General features: G+C 58.6%; 1 protein-coding gene across 2 annotated transcripts in view; it reads left to right on the top strand.

Moving 5' to 3' along the window:
- Positions 1–8,905: 8,905 nt before the first annotated feature.
- Positions 8,906–17,283, top strand: part of NTN3 (netrin 3) — a 36,116-nt gene continuing 27,738 nt past the window's right edge. Inside the window, exon 1 of one of the 2 annotated variants that reach the window (XM_063344375.1) lies at positions 8,906–9,335. The gene's annotated coding sequence lies outside the window, so the exon portion shown is untranslated. Of the gene's footprint in view, positions 9,336–10,886; positions 11,280–17,283 lie in introns of those variants that run through there. The other variant, XM_063344374.1, reaches the window with a different exon arrangement.

Consider the following 17,283-nt stretch of genomic DNA (forward strand, 5'->3'; position numbering starts at 1 on the left):
AGAAGGGAGCGTTGGGGTAACCGGATCCCTGGGACTCGTTTGGAGCAGGGCATCTCTGTGGTTGCAGGGCTGGGCTATCAGTCCTCCCCCACTGGCCTACGAGCTTTCAGCAACGCCACTTCAGCGCTTCTTGTCCTGTTTGCCACAGCACACGTGAGGTTTCTACCTGGGAGTCAACATGAAGCTCACCTGGTACCAGCACAAGCTCATTAGTGAGTCTCAGCTCTCCTTTACAAGCTAATTCAGATGCATGCGAAAGTTTTCATGCCCCGATGAGGAGCATGTGGATCTTCGTGGCACCTTCGTGCTGGTCAGTGTGAGATACGCCAGCGTGGGCAGCTCTGCAGGCTGGATCACAGCTGCTGGGGTTGGTTGGGTCGTGGCCGCTCAGGTTAGAAGCGCTGTTGCTTCCCAGGGCTCAGGCTAGAGCTGACCACACCGAAAAATGGCTTTCTGCTCAAAATGAAAAATTTTACTGAACTTTGTCTGGGTTTGGAAGAGAAATTATAAATCAAAACCAGAAAACGTTTGGCAAAAAGCTTTTGGTGTTCAGTTTCCGATGCCTGTATTTTCTCTACCAACAACATGTTTTAAAAATCAGTGCATTTTTTTCCTCCTTTCGCTGGAAAACCTGAAATGACACAGGAAGCTAAAAATAGTAACAATACCCAACCAAGTCATTGGTGTTTTTCAATGAACTCCAATGCAAACTTCAGTGTTGGCTCGGGCAGGATTTCTTATTTTTCAGACCAGGGCCTGTATTAGGTTCCTGAATATATCCAACCAAAATGGTCTAGAAAAAGCCACCAATCCGTTCTTGAATGGTTTTCTCTGGAGCTCATCCAGCACCTCACACCTTCAGGCAGCAACAACCAGTAGAACACAGTGATGTTCTTGGGATGAGGATGGAGGTGAGGAGCACCCATGGCAGCGCTGCAGCGTAACCGCAGCGTGGTCCCCAAGCCTGGGGCTCTGGGCTGGGGTCACCGTCCCTCGCCCTCAGGAGAGATGGGCTCTGGGACACTGTTCTCACAGGACCATCCTTGGTGCCTGCCTCTCCTCCCCAGGTGAGTCCCAGCTCTTCCAGGTGGCTGTCCTCTGGCTCGTCCTGTGTTTTGCAGCAAAGGATGGGTGCAGAACATGCATGGCCACCACCAGACATCTTCTTGCCTCCTTCTGCCTGACCAATGCTTTCTCTTTAAGAGGGAGTGAGACGCAAGGCACAGAGGTTGTGTGTGCTGTGCGGGGAGCTGGGGCAACCCAGGAGATCACTCTCTTGGGACCTCTGCATGGCACAGAGACATCTACCTAACAATTGAGGGAATATTTTCCACCCAAAGAATCCATCTCGTGGTCCCCTCTTCGTTTGTGACACAAGGGAAAATGTGAAGCAGCCAAGACGCGTGAATCACTGTCCCAAACAACATATAATGAACTCATAAAATCAAAGGCAGGGTTTGTTTCAACCCGTGCTGCCAGGGCTCCTTGGACATTGTCTGGAATGAATTTAAGTTGTTACAAAACTCTCTGTGTCTCTGTGTGTCTCTCTTCCCCCCAACCCCCCAACCCGTCTTTCTTCTCTTCCCCTTCATGCTCTGCTTTCCTATGAGCTCCTTCTCCCTCCTTTTCCTCCAACCTTTCCTCTCCCTCTCCTGCTTTCCTTCTCTCCCCATTCACCCTGGTCCCTCCTCCCCAGTCCTTTGCCCCAGCCCTTCCCCTCGGATCCCTGCTCCCTCCAGCCCTCCCTGTGCCTGGGGGCCAGGTACCCTCACCGCTTTCCAGCCAGACTCATTTCCTGGACAGCTTCAGACAAAGACCTTTAGCTGATTCAACAGGACCCATAGCTCCTGCTCTATGGACATGGCCACGTCAAGGGATCCCCTGGGCTCTCCCCCAGCAGAAACTCAGCCCCGCCATCAGCAGAGGCTGGGTGGAGAGGTGACCTTCCCAAGCAGTACCTGGGGCTGGAGGAGCACGGCGATGAAGAAGCAGCGTGAACCCCATTGCGAGTGCTCCAGCTGTCTGTAGGCCCAGCAAGCGCCGCGCTAGGGGCTGAGGGTGGGGGCACGCTGGCCCATGCTGGGTGCCGCAATGAGGGGCTTTGGCAATATGGCAGCAGCCATGCTTGGAAAATGCCTGCACACCCCATTTGCACATGCTGGCTTCAGGAGAGCATCGTGCTCCATCCCGCCGCTGCTGGGAGCAGGAACGTGCTCCCCAGTCTCTGCTGGGCATGATGATAATGGCAGTGGCACAGGCAGCTGGTCCTGGCGGCACATCAATCTGAGCAGGTGCTCACGCTCCTTCTGCTGCCTCCCAGGAACTGCCCTCATCCCTACAGACCTGACCATGTGCCAGCGCTCCGGAAGAGAGCAAGGAAGCAGGCGCTTAAATCCCACCGCCTCTTCAAAAGAAACAAGGATTTGTTTACATCACGCAAGGCGCTGCTGCTCACAAGTGAGCGCGCTCTGGAGCCTTGCAGAGCCTGCGGGGCACTGCCCGAGGCAGCCTTTGAGCAGAGTCAGTCCCTGCTGCTTTGGGAACCTGGGCTGGCATCTCTGTGCTGCGACTCATGGTCCCACCAGCAGGCTGGGAGAAGAAGGGACCCTGCGCCGTGCCCGGCTGAGCGTCAGATGTATGGCCCGAGCTGCTGAGGCTTTCTGGAATCCCAGCCCAAATCTGCCCAAACACTAAAGGCTGAATTGGTTTGGAGCAAACAAGACGCAAGCCAAACCTCAACCCCAGCCATGCCAGAGCCAGCCTAGCGAGCTGCTCCCGGCTCACACAGGACAGCCTCCATCTGCCAGGCAGGTTTGTGGACCTCTTCCCTTGATGTCTCGCTGGGAACACCCCTGCAGCACCAGGAGCGGGCTGTGCTCCGATTGCAACATCAGCAGCCGCTTTCTGTGGTGAATGCCTGCTTCTCCAGCGCTGCAGATGAGGTTTTATCCACCAGCCGGCACAGCTCAGATTCCTCCAGTGCATGAGGACATCGCCCAGCTCCTCCAGATCCCAGGAGTAAGCCCAAGGTTGGTGAGCAGCTGGGAATTGAGAGCAGACAGGAGTAGGTTCCTCAGCACCTAAAGATGCTGAGGTACCCAATGAGACTTATTAAAAGAGCTCCTTGTCCTAAAGCCAAGGTTTGCTGTGGACTTCAGGCCTGTGCACAGCGTTTGTGTCCCTTAAAAGCAGCACTCGGAGGTCAGATGAGGTGTTTCCAGCAGAAATCTTTGCTCTGCGTCCACATAACCCCGCTCAGCAGAGATGCTGCTAGCAGGCGGCTGTGCTTCCCTCATGGACCCGGCCACGCATGGAGTGTGGTGGTTCTCTGGTGGACCTGGCCATGCATGGATTGTGCCGCAGGCTCCCTCCATCACACGCGCAGGCGTGCAAGACACCGCACAGCACCCTCCCGCTGATGAAAACACAAGTTTAGCTGCAAGAGCCCCGGGGGATGGGTTTTTCATGAATCCAGCGTACCGAGACACCCGCTCCCAGGCTGCCGGAGCCTCTCCCCGCCCAAGCCCCGAAGAGCCGGCGATGCTCCGGGGCTGCGGGACCAGCGGCGGGGAAACGGCACCACCTCGCGGCTGCCCGGCCGGGGCCGCGCCGCCTCCGGGACGGATCAGGCCTCGCACCGAGCGGGGACACCTTTGGGGACGGTTCGGGACACGCGTGTCCCTGTGCCTGCTGTGGGGCAGGGACACGCCGGCTGCCGTAGCAGAGCAGGGGGTGACTAGAGAGACAGAATTGTAAGGGTGGGGTGGTGAAATTCTTGAGCCACCGGCACACACAGCCACAATGGTGATGTGGGAGTGGGACTAGTTAAAAAGGAACCGCAGCATGGCTGGAAAGGGCCAAGTTCAGGGCTTGCAGCTCAGAAAGCTGCCAAGAGAGGGAAGGAGGCACAAAATCAATTCCTGACCCCACTAACAGCTGCTGGTCTGGGGACCTGTGGTTAAGCAGGACACGCTCATGGCATTCAGCATTGCCCAAGGCATGTCTTCACTGTGGCAGCCAGCGTGAACAGGGACGTGCCTGTCCCTTCATTATGGGGCAAGGGCAGCTGCCAGGGGATAACATGGAGCTGGAGACATGCTGGAAGAGCAGAACCTGGGGTTCCTGCGGAGCTGCAGCTTGCTGGGAGCACAGAGGGTGTTTGGGGAGGTGTTGCACATCTTACCTGGCCTCTGCACCCTCCTCCCGCAGCATCCCCCCAGCCCACGGCTGGGAAGGGCGATGGCACCAGCACAGACTGTTGCGGGTCCAGCATCCCTCCAGCCTCCCCCCAGCTCCATCTCGCTGGGGAAGCTGCAGGGCAGGTTGGCCCTCGGACTGCCCCAGCTTGGTCTTGTGCTATTAGCTAAAGCTCCAGCCCCGCGCCTGACCTGTGCGATGTTAATGTACAGCATTCTCTGAGTGGGGTGGGCAGGGTCGGGGCATGGACAAATCCATGTAACGTCACTCTGCAGTGGCGTTATATGTTGGATGGTGCAGTGATGGTGCACCTTGTTTCTTTTTCCCAAGCCACATTCATTGCACACCTTTCAGCCAGCAGTCCCTGTCCTCACCAGTGTCTGCCTCTCATGTTGGCTTATGCTTGGAAACAGGTATTTATGTCAGTGGTGAAATGACTCATGTATAAATAAGACTCGATCCCCAGATGCTCAGCTTTCCCCTGACAGACTGCAAAGTCTCTGTCTGTCTGTGTTTTTCCCCATGGCAATGTCATGCCCATTTCACGCTGGCTCATAGGGGCATCCAGACTTGAAAAACTCATTGACCCTCCTGGGTGGCAGAGAAAAGTCATTATGGCACAGAGCAGTGCTGCCGGTGCCCAGGAAAGGCTCCTCTGGGCTGCCCCAGTACCCCCACAGTGCTCGGACCCTGGGCACTGCCTGCACCTGGACCCCAGGGTGGGCAGGCGGATGGGAGGTCTCAGTTCTCCAGCTGTGCAGAGGAAGGACCCAAATGCACCATGGTCGTGCTGCACCTGCAGGAAAGCTGGTGGTGAGTGGGAGGCTGAGGGCTGGAGGGGACAGACCCCACAGGCTGCTGAGCCACAGGCGAGCCCCGAGCTGCTGGTGTGATGGAGCAGTGGCAGGATGGCTTATGCAAAGCACACCCAATGGGGCAGCGCCTTTGTACCTCTCTGCATGTCCTGGGAAGAGCACGTTTCAGTTCCTGGGGACAGCTGGGGTGACCTGCACTCCAGAAGAAACTGGGTGTGGGGACAGGCTCTAGACACAGCGTGGGAAGGGAGATGTGTCTGTCAGGAGACTGGCAGCCTGGCAAAGGAAGCAGGGGAGGTGTCCTTTGAAGAGTAAATGGCACAGAAAGAAGGGAAACATGAGAATCATGGGATCACCCTGAAGACAACCCAGTGGCTAAAATGCACTGGAGCAGGGACCTGCTGGGACCAGCCAAAGGAAAAAGTCTTCCCTTCTGGTAGCAAACCTCTTCCTTCTCCAGTGAAGAGATTAAAGAAGGACTCAGGGAAGGTGGTAAATGGTGTTTTCCCCCACCAGCAAGGTGGCAGGAGCCTGCCTGGGAACACAAATCATAGAATCATAGAATGGTTTGGGTTGGAAGGGACATTTAAAGGCCACCTAGTCCAACCCCCCTGCAATGGGCAGGGACACTTTCAACTCAAGCAGGTTGCCCAGAGCCCCGTCCAACCTGTCCTGGAATGTTTCCAGGGATGGGGCATCTACCACCTCTCTGGGCAACCTGGGCCAATGTCTCACCACCCTCAGCATAAAATTTCTTCCTTATAGCCAGTCTAAATCTTCCCTCTTTTAGTTTAAAACCATTTCCCCCTCTCCTTTTGCTACAGGCCCTGCTAAAAAGTCTGTCCCCATCTTTCTTATAAGCCGAGCGGGTGCCGCTGGGGCGGGCGGTGCGGGGCCAGCCCGGCAGAGGGCAAGCGAGGGCCGCGCATCGCCCCGCCGCTGCCGGGCACCGGGGAAGCCCGAGGTGCCGCTGGTCCCGACCTCGCCGCCGGCAAAAAGCAAAGGCCAAGCAAGTCCCCTGCAGGAGGGGACCGGCCGTGAGTCCTCGTTGCGGGAGGGGATGTGAGATACCGGCTGCAGAGAAGGTGAGAGAGTTGGGATTGTTGAGCCTGGAGGAGAGAAGGCACCGTACTGCCGCTTTTCAATATATAAAGGGGGATATAACCAAGATGGAGTGAGACTTTTTACCCATCTCCTGTAGCAACAGGACAAGGGGCAATGGTTTTAAACTGACAGAGAGTAGGATTGGACATAGAGGGTAGGTTTAGATTAGACATAAGGAAGAAATTATTTACTATGAGGGTGGTGAGACACTGGAACAGGTTGCCCAGAGAAGTTGTGAATGTCCCATCATTGGGAGTGTTCAAGGTCGGGTTGGATGGGGCTTTGAGCAACCTCATCTAGTGAAAGATGTCCCTGCAGAGGTGTTGGACTAGATGATCTTTTAAAAGTCCCTTCAACCCAAACCATTCTGTGATTCTATATCTGCCCCAGCTGACTCGGTGCTGGAGCCACAACTTTTGCTCCAACAGCTCATGGATGTCTGTGTCCTTCCAGCAATCCATCGTTAAATGAGAAGCCTGGCTATTGCCAGACATCATGCCTTCATGTGGCACAAGGAGCAGGAATGAATGTGCACGCAGAACAGGAGCTTGCAGGGAGCAGTTTCCTGCAGCCACCAGGGTGACAGAAACCACACAGTGCATTCACCCTCTCCTCCTCCCAGCCCTCGTGAATTTGTCCAGGAATTAGTGCAATGTGGTGAGCATTGGGTAGCCAGTTCATGGTAATGTTGAAATGCCAAGGAACACCCAGCAGGGTCTCAGCAGTCTGATTCCTACTACAGTGAGTGTCCCATCCCTGCTGATGTCCTCAGCATGCCCCTGTTTGCCAAACCCAGATTCACATTTTTCTCTTGGGCTCTCCATCCTGCAAAGAGGGAATGTGCAGGGAACAGTGGAGACAGTTTCTGCCCTTCTCACCTGGGCTTTCACTGATGTGAGGCTTGTGGACACCAGCCCCAGGACTTGACTGTATGGTGGCCAACACCTTCAGTGTCACGCTAGGGTTCCCAGACAGGGGGTCTGACACCAACTTCTGAGTGTGAGAACAGCAGCCCCCAGGTGGTGGTGACACAGTTTCCCTGGATTAGCCAGGCCAGGGCAGCTCAGAACCATGGCTCATATCCATGGTAGTCCTTTTGCTTTCTGGTGAGGAAAACACCTTCAGGTCCATCCCTGGGACAACTCCTGCTTTGTGTCACCTCAGGATCGTGGAGCTGTATCCCCTTCTGCCCCCTTGCCTCGGTCATCCCAGCCTGTTCTCAGCCCCATGCACAGTCCTGCACTTTCCCAACCATCACTGTCCTCACTCTGCCCCACGCTCCCATCCAGCCCCAAGCAAGGCAAACACTGGCCCTGCACTTGCTTTCCCTCTGGGATCTGTATCTGCACTGCTGGCACTTTGTGGCTTGTGCCTCGGCCTCCTGGCTCTCCAAATGCACGAGTGTCCCTGAGAGAGACAGTGAGGCTGCAGGACACCCACAGCATTGGACGTAAAGAGCGTTGGGGTTCCCCTGTCCATGGCCTGGGTCTCCTCTGCCCTGTCACCTGGTGGTTTTGCCCTTGTTTATCCACGTCCCTGCTGCTGGAGTAGGGGGAAAACGCATTTTGTGCAACCAGCCTGAGAGCAGCAAACAGCATTTCCCCAGGGACTCGTGGCCAGCTGGGGTCTCCTCCTTCAGCAAGCATCTGCCAGCCGGCTGGGGAGAGCGCTTCTCCTGCAACCTGCTGCCCTGGAGCAACAGGATGTGGGTAACCAGGGGTCCTCTGGGAGCGGGGCCATGTGTGGTGGGGCCCTTGGATGTACCCGGTGAGCACCGTGCCTGCACCTTGCCCTTCTCCACACGTCCGGTACCCTCCTCAGTCCTCACATCCATTGCAAGGACAGCTATGGGAAGGATGTTCCCCAGGCCAAGCTGGGAGATGTGGGGGCTGCAGTGCTGTGAACACAACCCGAATGAGCGAGGGGATCCAGGACCAGGTTTTCTGCTGTCCCCAGTTGCCTCACACAAACGCTCATTAAATTAGTTTCACCTTTTTTCCTGCCCCTCTCGCAGGTGGCCTGTGGATATTGGGGGGCAGACCCTCCTGGGGAAGCCCACAGGCAGCCTCTCGCAGTGGAAATGCCCCTGTTTCTCTCTCCCCCCCTGACCAAAAATCAGAGGCCAAGGCCGGCCCCGGTGCAGCAGCACGTGAAAAGCCCCCACATCACGGGATGGAGCAGAGACTCCAACCTCCTCCGTAAGAGGAGGCTGCTCCCCGCCTGGTAAATCCCTCATTTCTTCTGCTTTGGGAAGCAGGGGGAGGATTATCGTCTGCCTTCTTGCGGCACCGGCTGAGCCCTTGGCGTGCAGGGCTGCCGCTCCGCCGTGACGGACCGGGGTGACGGACACGCATTGGGCAATGCCAATCCCGGGGGTCGCGGTGGGTCTGGCCGGGCGGCAGGTGGGAGCCCGCCGCCACCGGGACCCCCGCGAAGTCCCCGACGGGGAGGGCTGCCGGCCGGTGGGGCGGCCCCTTCCTCCCCTCCCGGCCCGCTCGGCCGCCGGCCCCTTCCCGCTCGGCTGCCGGCGGGGCGGCCGCGGCGGCGGGAGGGCGGAGGCAGGGCTGGCAGCGCCGCGGCGGGCGGCGCACACACGCACACACACCTCCCTGCATGTGATTAAATGGCTCGAAATCTGCTTCTGATTTCCTCGGGGAGGTGACTTTTCCCTTCTTTTCAACCCGGGATTTATTGGAGCCTTTTTACTCCGCTTCCAGGCAGCGGTCGGGGCTCAGTTTCTCCACTTCTTGCTTTTCTTTTTTTTTTTTTAAATATAATTTTTTGCTTGTTTGTTTTTCCCTTTCCTCTCCTTTTTTCCCTTCCCTCCTTCCCTGTCGCCTCCCTCCCGCAGCCGGAGCAGCCGCGGGCGGTGCGGCGGAGCGGGCGGGAGCACGGCCGGCTGCGGGCACGGCGCTGGGGACCCGCCCGCACCGCCGGGAGCAGCACTCCCGCTTTGCACTATTTCCCCTTATTTTGCTTTCTCTTTTCCTCCCCGTTCTTCCCTGGCAATTTGGTATTATTGCTTTTTTGCTTTTTTTCCTTTTTTTTTTTTTTTTTCTTTTCTGTGTTGCGATCAGCCAAGGGAAGGGGGAGCTGCCCCCCCCACCCCCCCGCCCGCCCTGCTGCTGCTGCTGCTGCTGCGGCGGCGGCCCCGGCTCCTCTCGCCGCCACCACCCCGGACCTGCCGCCCGGACCGACCCCGCTACCTGCCCGGCCGCGGTAAGCTGCTCCTCCAACTTCCCGGCGCTGCCGGCCCCGGCCGAGCGGCTCCCCGCTCTCCTCTCCACCGCTCCCTCCCGCCTTGCCTTTTATTCCTCCCTCTTCCCCCCCCCACACCCTCCCTTTATTTCCCTTTCCATCCTTTCACCGCCGAAATCGGGACCTCCCCGCGGCGGGGCCGGGAGTGCCGCCCGCCCGCCCGCAGCCGGGCACGGCCGAGCTCCGCTCCCGGCCCCGCCGGCGGCTCCGCGCTTTGTCCCGGCCCGGCTCGCTGCCACCGCCCCGCCGGAGCCGCCGGTGGGACGCGGGGGTGCTCGGCGCTGTGCGAAGCCTCGCGGTGTCGCACACCCCCCCTCCCCCTCCCGGCGGTACCAGAGCCCCCCGAGGCGCTGAGCCCCGGTGCGGGCAGCGGCGGGAGCCCTGCCAGGCTGCGGCCCGCGCTGCCAGCTCCGGCTGACCGGGCACGGGGCACACACGTGCTTTCCCCTGCCCGCAGCTCCACCCGAGGCCTTTATCCCCTGGGATGGTCTCCACCAGCACAAAGCCACCGGGTGCCTTGGCAGGGTGGCTTCGTCCTTGCCACCAACCAAGGTTTGGGGCCATCGTTGGTCCCTTCCCAGCACGGCCGCCTCAGAGAGACCCTTCTGAGGGGCGACTCGGAGGGTGGGTTCCCTCTGGAAATCGCTCCCGTACAGTGCGCTCGGCTGTGTTGCAGCCCTGGGGCCAGGCTGGGTGAGACCCCTCAGACTCCCAGCACCCTGCCCCAAGCCACGGCTGGGGTGGGAGTTGGTAGTTCTGGCTGGGGCATGTGCAAGCAGGCTGTGGCACAGGGAGAAGGGAAGCTGGGCTGTGTTTGGTGGGTTTGCTTTTCCTTTTCTCTCTCAGAGCTCCTGAATCCTCATTTCTTCAAAACACTGTCCCTCCCCCAGCTTCCCTGGCCCGCTGGAGAGTGGGTGGATGGAAATACCTTTCTTAGAATAAGGAATAACTGGCGTGATGGGAGACATGGTGCTCAGCAGTCTGCTGCCTCGCTTGGCTCTTGCCAAGCAGGGTGGGTGAGGAAGGCCCCATGGGCAGGAGCAGGAGCTCCTCTGGCAGCGCGATGATCATGCCGCCTGGCCACTCAGCCAGGCAGTGCCGGTGCAGGGACTCTCCTCTCTTGGGTGAGCTCACCCTGAGAACGTATGGGATGTAAGCCAGGCTGAGCATCCTCACGTCCGTCTGTGCCGTTGGTAGTCAGGCTGAGATGACACTGAGTGTAGACCTGGATGAGCAAACCCCAGACGGCTGGAAGTGACACAGATCCTTCTTCTCTGGCTGAGCTCCCTGTTGCCTGCTCTCCAAGGCCTTCTTGTGGAGAAGCTGGAGCTCCCTGTAACTGGTGCAGCAGGGATGTGGCTTGAGCTGTGCTCCAAAAACACCCTCCAAGGCATATGGATGGATGGAGGGCACCTTTTTTTTTTCTTTTTTTTTTTTTTCTGCAATATTCCATTTATAAAATAGAGGGAGCTGCTGTGCTTTTCTGGCCACCTGGTTGGAGCGAGCTGGTGTGGGGACAGGAGGTCCAGCAGTCCAAGCGCAGGGTGGGCTGCGGGGAGTCCCAACATCCCTTCCTCCTTCATCTGCGCGTGGAAGGAGGAAGGCGAGTCAGGTCCGTGCAGAGAAGGTGACTTTAATGCTGGGTTGGGAAGGAGCCAAGGTGAGTCTGCAGCCTGGGGAAGAAAGAAGCCAGGCCCAGGGATGCAGCTGATGGCACTGTGGCCTGAAGTGAGGAGCCCACCGGGAGTGTAAGCTGCTGAGAGCCTGGGCTGAGGGACTTTGCTGCTGCTCCCTGGGCTCCAGAACCTGGTGTCTTCAGCCTGGGCTGGCTGGAGCAGATGTCCCACCTTGGGTGGCAGCTAGTGGAGGTGCGGGTCTGAGCAGGCTTTCCCAGCCCTGAAGGAGGTAAGCATCAGCACAGACCTTGGGGCATGTACTGAGATGGCTTCGTCTTCCATCAGCAGGGAAGCAACCCGCCGTGCCGAGGGTGTCCGCGGCACCTCTACCTCCTGTTCCCCCACCCTGTTAGTCAGGCCCTGCTCCATAAGGAAGCAATTATTTTGTGCCCCCACGAGCCCCTCCCTGAGCCTGCGCAGGACACTTGCGCTCGGTATGGAAACGCGACAGATTTTCCATATTCCGCTTTGCCCCGTGATGTTTAAAAACGTACGTGACGGCCTCTTCCAAATGCTGCAGACTTGGCTGGCACTCAAGCAATAACAGGCTGTGTGACACCAGGGGCATGAAATATCGTACCAATAGCCAGAGAGGAGGGGGGAAAAAAATGAGATGTCAAAGTGCAGCGTGTTTCCGGCCCCGTTGTCGTGAGCCATCCTCTACCCTATGTGAGAGATCTTTCAAAGCTGGCCAAATGTTGTCATCTCTGAATACCATTTTAAATATTCATCCAGACTATTTTCAACATCTGTGCCCGGCATGTTGTGAAAAGGCAACAAGGGACGTTATGGAAACCAGATCACTTTATTCCCATATGGAGTGGAAAGGGGTTGAAGCAACGAAGACTTCTGGGCCAGGACCACGCGAGTCCCGTGCAGCCACTGGGAGCAGCAGGAGGAAAACCCTTTGCATCCTGCGGGATGCTCCCGGGAGCAGTCGACGGAGCCCAGCGGTGTGGCAGGAGTGTGCCAAGGGGTTCGGGGAGCTGGGGTGGGATTAGAGTTGGGTAAAGCAACAAGTCAAGCAGTAGTAGAGATTAATAAATAGGGTAGCATTGAGGCAGACATGCTTTCTGCTCCCGCAAGGCCAGGGGCTCCAGATGCCTCCTTGACTTGGGAGCACGAGGAGGAGATCTCCAGCTTGCGCTGGCCACGGGATGCAACAGAGTGTTGGTGCAGCAAAATAGATGGAGCCCCGCAGTGCGGAGGTGATACCGTGCTTAAATCTCCCCTCCCGGGAGCGGGACCAGCTCTACCCAGGGCTGCTGGGGAGCGGAGTGGGCACGGGGGACCCAGCACAGCAGGATGCCCCTGTGGGACGTCGATCCCTCTTTCTTCTCGTGGGCAGCGTGGCTCATGGATTACCGAAATGGGTGAGTGGGGATGCATCCGAGCATCCAGCCTTTGACAGCTCCGTGCACATGGTTGAGTCGCCTGGGGACTGTTTGCTTCACGGTGGATTTCTTTTTTTTTTTTTTTTTTTGGGTTGTTTTCGATAACCTAGGGAATCTGGGCTCCGTTTCTGCCTTTTGTAACGTCAGGCTGCAACTAATTCAAGCCAGGCCAGATTCTGACCACAGGTATGCCAGTGTAAATTTGAATGGAGTCACTTACGTCTTGGTTTGGCCCGATCTGAATGGAGTTACTTCTGGCTGATGCCAAAGGGGCTGAGGTCAGAATCTGGCCCATCCTTTCCTGCGCGCAGTGTAATTTGTATGCGTCTCCTGGCACCGCTGGGGTATCGTATGGCTTGTGTAATGCTGGCTCTGGCCTGCCAGAGTGCATTGCAATATCTATCGCCGGGAGTGCTTGCTGCAGGAAGAAGCTGCCCTGTAATTGCCCGCATGAGCTGCGCGTACTTCGGGGAGCAGGGGCTGAAAGCCCGAGGGGCTGCGCAGAGCAGTCGGCTCCATGGATGTGGGTCTGTACACTCTTGGAAGCTTCTGATATTTAAATATCAGAAGAGAGGAGGGAGCTCATAAAGAAAAGCGAGGCATCTCCTTGGTGCCATTAGCTGCATCCCAAGTGGGCACTGGTTGCTCCATTAGCAGCTGGGAAGGTGATTACCACTGCCCACCCGCCGCATCCCTCCGGCCTCTCCCCACCACGTACGCTCCCTCCCACTGGAAAGTCGAGCCCAGTCCCAGCGCCTTGGCTGCGTGGGGTTTTTCCTTTCATTTTAAATACTTCTTGGATGTGTTTTTTTGTCCCAGCGACACATGGAATGATTTATCCACGGACGGAGCACGGTTTGGTCCTGATGCATTCTGCTTGTTGGGCGGAGGGAGGAAAGCATGCATCCCCCAGCTGGCATCGGTGCAGTGGGCGAGGGACCGGTGCCCGCCGAGGGGAGGGAGGTTGTGGGGACCGCGGCAGCTCCCCATTCAGCAGATCTGCAGTGGGTCGCCCCCACAGCACATGTGGCAAGGGAGTGGGGATGCTGTCATTAGAAAGGGCCCATAACAAGGTGGGAACGTGTGTGGTCCAGTAACAGATGCATCCCAGTTAAGGGACTCGCTCTCCTCATCTGCTCTGAGCTTTGGGTCCCCTCCTGTCCCACCAGTGCCCTCCTGCTTGGAGGGCACCTGAGCTACTGGTGGGCTTTACTGGGGATGGCACAGCTCAGGGATGAGCAGTCCTCATGGATCGGCCCTATCTGAGCGCTTTGGATCCAGTTGCTGGATGCCCTCAAGTTCTCGGGTCCTTTGGTCCTTCCTGGGCTTTTCTGCCCCCTGCTACATGGCTGTGCCATGCCATGAGGAGCCTTTTGATGCCCTATGAGGGTGGGTGGCTCCATCCCTGTCCTGTGCTGGCACCCAGGACCTCATCCCCATGCACAGGGTGATGCAGCATCTCGTGGGGCCCAGGCATCCCCATCCTAACAGGTTCTGAGTAAGGCCATGGCCTGTCCCTGGGGGATGTGAGCACCCCACATACCATGCTGCCCTGGCCCGGAGGAGAAACCCAGCCCACTGCGCCATGCCAACGGCATTGGAGAGGACCCAGGGGAGCGGCACACGTCCTTGGCAAGGAGGGAAGCACCATTTCCCTGCCATCCCTCGGGGTTTTCCCCTTCCCCTCCCCAGCAGCGCCGGCTGCTTGGCTTTAGCTGTGGCCTGCCCTCAAAACCCACGGTTTTCAGTGGCCAGGCTGCGATGGAGCACTGCTTGGGCGGCTCACACCTTCCCCCTCTGCTTTAATTAGAGAAGGCTGATCCCGCGCCGCAAAGGTCCTGGGATCAAATCTGGCTAATAACCCCCTCCCCTCCCGCCCTGTGTTGTTCCACTTAATCCTGTAATTACCTCTGCAAAGCTGCCACTGCCCCGGTCTGCTGGGTGGTGACCCTGGGCCTGCCGTCGGCACCAGCATCCGTATTTGGGGAAGTTTGCTCTCTTTGCCCTGGCTCATGTGCTGCACCTGCCTCATGTGTTCAATTCTGGGGACCAAGCACTCACCCGATGGCTTGGCATCGGGAGACCCAGAGCTCTGGGCAAGTAGCTGTGCCCAGCATCGCTCTCGGCAGCGACGTCTCCCAGGAAGGAGAACCCACAGCGGGCTGGAGCATCGCCCCAACAAGCCTCCCGCAAGGCGGGGAAACGCCACTGGTCGCCTTGGGAAGCGTGTTGCTGTAGGGAGAAGGGGTGTGGAGGCGTTGGATGCAGTAGCTAATTTTTTTAAAGCACTTCTGAAGCGCTACGTCGGCGTGACTTCCTTCCAAACCGCACGGCTGTTAGCATTCCCCGAGCGGAGGAGTGAGGAAATCGCCCACCTCAAAAATGCAGCCGCTTCTGGGGAGGAGCCGGGAGGGCGGCCGCTTCCTCGGGAAGGGTGAGCCCTGCCACCGTGTCCCCCCAGCCCCGCCAGAGATGGTGGTGGCCAGGAGCTGCCGGCCACCCGAGAGCCTCTCTGGGGACACCTTCGGGATGCCATCCCTGGGAGATGCACCCCGTTGCTTATGTCCCTCCAGGCGGGTGCTGGTCTGGATTCGGCGCTGAGAGGCTCGTCCCATCGCTCCCTGCTTAGTCAGCAGCGTCTCCATTTGATCTGAACCGGGGGCAGCGAAGATGGAAGTGGAAAGGGGGGGCAGATGGGGGCCGGGGAGGGAAATACCCACTCCCGGGCCTCTCTGGCAGCTTGCCGGCAGTCCCGGGGTCACACTGAATATGCATAAAAGGGAGCAGATTGCAGCTTGCCCTCCTCTCCGATATGGAGGTGAGGCCCGCGGAGACCACCGGCCCCGGCTCTCTTTCAGCGGGATAATGGGGTGAGCCGAGCGTGGAGCGTGCGTGCCTGTGTGTGGTCTGGTGGATGATAATGATTTCCATTCATGCCCTGCCTCCGCAGCGCCGATGTGCCGCTGGGCGAGCGTTGGCTCCCCGGCAGGAGCAGAGCCCCCAAAAGTCGGGCACCGAATCTCTGGGCTTGTGCGTTGGCATGGCTGGTGGGAGGGACGGAGTTTCCCATCAGGGCAGGAAGGATGGGCAGGAGATGCTCGTTCCCCGTGTGTCCCAAGAGCAGCAGTAACCCCAGCCCTGGTCCCAGCCCTGCTGCCCCAGCGCTGCCCATAACACCTTCTCCTCTGGGCTCTCCCCTTGCTGCTGTTGGGTGTTGCTGCTGTCTCTCTCCCCTGGGCAGGGACCTCCCAACACCTTGGTGTCTTACCAAATGGGAAATTAAAAGGCCTTTGCAGGTGGCACGCCTGAGCACGTCCCTACTCCTGTCCCTTTACTGCCATGTGGCAGGAAGTGGTGGGTGGAGGAGACTTCTCTTTGGCAGGGTTCAGCCTTGTTGGATGCACCCTGAGTCACCCCTGGGTGGATGGATGCAGCTGCTGAGGCATCCCCAGGACTTTCTCCTCTCTCCTCCCAGTGTAGAGGTCTTCCCACAGGGTTGTCCCCATGCTACGTGCTGCCCCGGGGCTGGTGGGATGGGAGGTGATGGTGGCTGCACCCAGCTGGGTCCCTCTCTGTGGGGTGTGCAGTGGGATGGGGATGACGGCGGGGCTGGCAGCATCACTGGATTGGAGGAGCTGTGCTGAGTGTCCGCAGGTATGCGCGTGGCCAGGGCTCACCAGGCATTGCAGCCTGTCAGCATTTCACAGCCCGCAGTGCCGGGTGGGAGTACAGGAGTGGGGCTCTGCCTGTGGGCTGGCAGGGGCTCTGCTTCGCTGCCTGCTGCTTGTCACCAGGCAGTGGTGACACTGGGGATGGTTCCATCGGGATTGCGTTGGGGGGGTTAACCAGCCACTGCCTTTGCTCAACAGCTCCCGGATAGGCAGATTCAGGGGAGCTCGCCCAGGAGGCAGCTGCCTGCAATGGGGCCGGGGCTCCCCAGGGGTTGCTCTTCACAGCTTGGTGCTTGTGGCATGGTGCTTCCTCTGCTGCGGTGGCTGCTGCGTTCCTGCATGCCGTACTCCTCGAGTAGGGACTTCCCGGTGCTTTGGGTGCTCCAGGGACAGCATCCCTTGTCTTGCTGCCTGCCCAGCCATCGAGCCATAGGCTGACATGTCCCCGAAAAGCTCTGCAGCACTGCCGGGTAGCGGGGGATGCAGAGACCACCAAGGGAGCCACCAATTTTTCAGCAGTGAACATCTCCTTTTCCATCAGCAGAGGATTAAGCAGTGAGGAAACAGCACAGAGGTGGCAGGGCCAGGATTTGTTCTGGGGGCGTTGTCCAGGGATGGGCTGAGACCCCTGTCCCCGCTCCCCCCTCGGTGGGCACGGGTTCTGGTGCTGGCTGCCCGGCTGAGCGTGGCTGGGAAGGGAGGAGCTTCCCCCCATTAGTGGTTTGGCAGCCTGGAAAGAGGCAGCTTTCTTCCACAGCCACGGCTCCGTTTTTTTGGCAAAAGGGGAAAAAAAAAACCCAACAACAAAAAAATCCTGGATTATTTGAAACAGGCTTTCCCCTGCCAGCCTCCTTTGGCCGGAGTGGGCAGTTGGACAGGCAGGAGCGGGGTTGGGGGCTGTAGATGGGCAGCATCTGCTGGGTCATGCTGCCAGCGCCGGGCTTTGTTCCTCAGAGCGAAGTGCAAAACCCAAGTCATCCAGTAAGGGTTTTCTAGTGGGAGAGGGGATGATGGGGGGGATCCCCTCTGCCTGCCCTGGCTGTGGCACAGGCTGGTAGAGGCCGGAGAACCTGGCTTGTTGGCTGGGACGGGCAGCAGCTCGTGGGATGGCAGGGCTGATGCCATCCTCCCAGCCGGGCAGCTCAGGGGTCTACGGCCAGCTGGAGCA

This window comes from Chroicocephalus ridibundus, chromosome 8, assembly GCF_963924245.1.
Source record: "Chroicocephalus ridibundus chromosome 8, bChrRid1.1, whole genome shotgun sequence".
Taxonomy (NCBI): Eukaryota; Metazoa; Chordata; class Aves; order Charadriiformes; family Laridae; genus Chroicocephalus; species Chroicocephalus ridibundus.